At 47.9% G+C, this 3,645-nt stretch overlaps 1 protein-coding gene across 1 annotated transcript in view; it reads left to right on the top strand.

The window, feature by feature from the left end:
- Nucleotides 1-495: 495 nt before the first annotated feature.
- Nucleotides 496-3,645, top strand: part of PCSK1 (proprotein convertase subtilisin/kexin type 1) — a 32,616-nt gene continuing 29,466 nt past the window's right edge. Inside the window, exon 1 of the mRNA XM_026866634.1 lies at nt 496-501. The gene's annotated coding sequence lies outside the window, so the exon portion shown is untranslated. The remainder of the gene's footprint in view (nt 502-3,645) is intronic.

Raw genomic sequence — 3,645 nt, 5'->3', positions numbered from 1 at the left:
GCCAAATCAAATGGCGAGATGATTTCAAATGGCTTCATGAAGGGGCACAAGAGGTGGATTTGCTCTCTGGCTTTTACCTTCTGATGGATTCAGAACGAAATGTCATTACGCAGTGCCCTTCTTCACCAAAAACATTCTTTCAAAACAGTGAGATGATAAAATGATGACATTCTCCTGAAGCCTGTTGATTTTTTCTGCAGATAACCTTAATTCTTTTGCCTGCCTTCGGTTTTCCTTGTGCTTTCCTGGTTATCTCTGCTCTGTCATTATTTGCCTCATTCTACAAGATGAGGGGATGTGACTTTATCTCTTCGAGGCTCCCTGGGGTGCTTTCATTTCAGTAACAGCTTCCTCAGCCCGTGGGTTGCAGGGTTTCACGCCTGCCCTTCCCACCTTGTAATCAACAGGTTTCTAGGGATACCGGCCGCCGTTCAGAGACCCCCAGCCTTCCTCCCCTGTGGCAGATTTTGCCCGACGGCCCAGTTCTGACTGGTGGGACAGGTTTCTGGCCAATGTGGCCGTGGTGAAGCCACATGCAGCCCCCACAGTCAGCAGCGGGTGTCTGCAGAGGTGCTGCGGCAGTTAAGCAGAGAGTTGGGCGCAGAAAAACCTGGACTTGAGCCTTGAGTAAGAATTTCTAGGTTTAAGTGTGTTAGCCTTACTAACGAGCAAGGAAATGGGGCGTTGTGCCTAAGTGCTTGGCTTCTCAAAACCATTGGGTGTCCCTTTTTCATGGACAGCTTTTTGAAGGATCAGAAACAAGGGTGCAAAAACACAGCCGCAGCCTGAAACCTTTACCTGCCTTTTGGCAGCAAGGAAAAAAAAAAAAAACAACAAACAGTCAGTTAAACTCCTAGTGAAGAGAGAGCTGGAAGGTTGGCTTTGGCTATAACAGCGGTGAGTATTCACGCGGGGTGTGTAAGGACAATCCAATGAAATTTTCACCCAGGTGTCCCGGAGCGAGTTACTGAACGTTTACACAAAGTTCGTCAACGCAGAGCTAAGCGTGTGAGAGGGGAGGCCTCCAGAGCATAAACGGGTGAAGATACTTATTTATATTTGCTGAAGGGAGATGAGATTTGAGAAGAGACTCCTGCCCCATGAGTTCTGATCTTGAGTTCATTTATGCTGCTGTAATATACTTTTCTTAATAAAAAATATTTTGGCAGGATTTCTGCTGACGTACACCTTCGTTAGGTCGAACTCAGGACTTAGGGGTTTCGCCCAGGGCTGTCCTGCGGCCGGTGGTACAGTCCCCGTGGGTGAGGATCTCACACTCCGTATGACACGCTGTGTCGATGGATATCTCACCTACGAGCAAGGAGACTTTTTGCACTTGGTCTACAAGAAGACACTTCAGGTTTGGAAATGTAATAATTCCCACTCAGCTACCACACACTGAAAAAACGCTCAAGAGCTGCAATACTGACAACACCCCACCAGATGCAGAGAGATCCTTGTCAGAACGTAGATCCCCTGGAAGCACGTCTCTCTTGAATATCATGTTAAAATGAAGTTGAAATAATATTTGAATTGATCTTGTTTCTGATTTTTACACTCGGGCAGAATACCATGGGGTGCACTAGGGGCTGAATAGATCTTTCACTGTTAAACAACAAAGCTAAATTGTTTATGGAGCATGAAACAATTATCGTTGACTACACCTGATGCTGCCGAGCAAGCTGTTCCTTTTTATTTTGCTATTCTTAGGTGGGAATGTGGAGGATTGGAGAGCGTCCTTTGTGAAGGGATGGGACAACCAACGTTGGGCAGCGCGCAGCTCATTCTCCAGCACGGCCCAGGACGCTGCACGCAGCCCATCTGACCGACGTCCTGCACAGAAGGATATCCCAGCACATAAATGCACGTGAATGAACAAATCATTGAGAAAAGAGTCCCGAGATTTTCAGAACACTCTGAGGGATGTACATGTTCTGACCACCACTTGAGACTTGGGAGTATCAATTGTCATTATACGGACCTATGACTCTCACTTCAATTCTGTATGCAGATAACGTTTCTGCCCAGTTGCTTTACATAAAATGTAAGATTCGAGCCAAGTCGCAGTCTCAGTGATGAGAAATGAGAGGTAAGAAGCCCTCTGTGTTTTGGGTAGCACAGCAGTGGTAGAACTGACGCAGTAAAAACCCGCGCTGACCCAGCGATGGCTTGGCAAGACAACCAGGTGTAAAGGGAGCTCAGGAGCGCTTCGCTAACAGCAGGGCAGGGGGGTCTTTAGGCGTCTGTCCAGAAAATAGGGTTTTGGCAGTGAACGCTGAGAAAATCATGAGGCGAATGCCATAAACGAAAATGATCAGAAAACACACATCCAAGTTTGACTTTGAGAAACCCTGTCCTGTGGTTATACCACGCTGCAGAAAGTGACTGTGGGTGAATACTAGGATGGTGCTGTAGTGACATTTTATTTTCTGTTCTATTTTTTATTGATATTTATTGATATTCTGTCGAGGTTTCTGGTACCCCTATAATTCTGGGATCCTGATAACATCCTCGTGCCTGTTCCCCTCCCTCGATCCATTCAGGTCCCCTTTCTCTTGGGCTCCTGTACCCGGCACTTCAGCTGCAGCGGTTACAACCCCCTCATCCCCCCGGGAACACGCGGGTCCCCACAGCCCTCGGAACCGCACCGGTCCTGGCACGATGTCCAAGGCTGAGATTTCAGACACCAAAAGTCAGCCTTTCACAGTATTTTACACTCCTCGCTGTTTTATTTAAGCTTTCCATGCTCCTCCTGCTTTGGAAGCCAGTGAAGAGCAGGGCAGGCGTTGTCTGACACTATAATAAACAGCTCTGATACCTAAAAGAAACTTAACCAAAATCTCCAGTTTAAAAATGTAAATCTATCAGTGAAATACAGTTAACAACAAACCGAAGCTGTTACAAGGTTCCATTTCAGGCATTTTGGGAACATTTTCAGAGCCGTTTTCTGACCTCTGAGGAAAGATGAAATGGTAGTAGGAGAGATAAGTAAAACAGGAGGAGATGGGGAAATGCAGGTGCCAAATGGAAATATGGAAATAAGCGAGTGTTTGGCAAATTGCAGTGTTTGCTGAGAAAGTGCAACGTGCGGACCACTGGATGTGATTAAAAAAAAGAGAGAGAATTTAAAATGAGTAATTGTACTTCAGGATAGAGATATCTGTTATATAATCAGAGTGGGTCGCAGTGCCAATTCACGCAGATACCGACGGTGTGTCGGAGGTATCAGGGGACGATGCGCATTAATCCAGCGTTACCACGCGGTGGGTCCCGGGTGATTAGCTTAACTGAGAAAGAAAAATAAACGTTTTATTTGCCCAGTTCTCCCCCTTGCACTGGGGTGGGGAGGTGAGTGCTGCTCCTCCCAAGCACACGGCGGGGCTGGGGGTCAGAAAACCCCCTGCTGCGGGAGGAGAGGGTGAGGTGGGGGCTCGGGGTGAACCTCAGCTGTCATCACTAATTACAGGAGGGATGATGGAACGGTGCAAAGCTGAGCCCGGCACAGCTGTGACACCCCAGGGACCTAGACCCCCGGGACCACTGTCCTAGGGGATGGGATGGGAAGGGATGGTGTGGGATGGGATGGAACGAGATGGGATGGGGTGGGGTGAGATGAGTGGGATGGGGTGGGATGGGGTGGAGTGG

This window comes from Athene cunicularia (assembly GCF_003259725.1).
Source record: "Athene cunicularia isolate RWA chromosome Z unlocalized genomic scaffold, athCun1 chrZ_part3, whole genome shotgun sequence".
Classification (NCBI taxonomy): Eukaryota; Metazoa; Chordata; class Aves; order Strigiformes; family Strigidae; genus Athene; species Athene cunicularia.
This window is presented reverse-complemented; position numbering and strand designations above follow the sequence as displayed.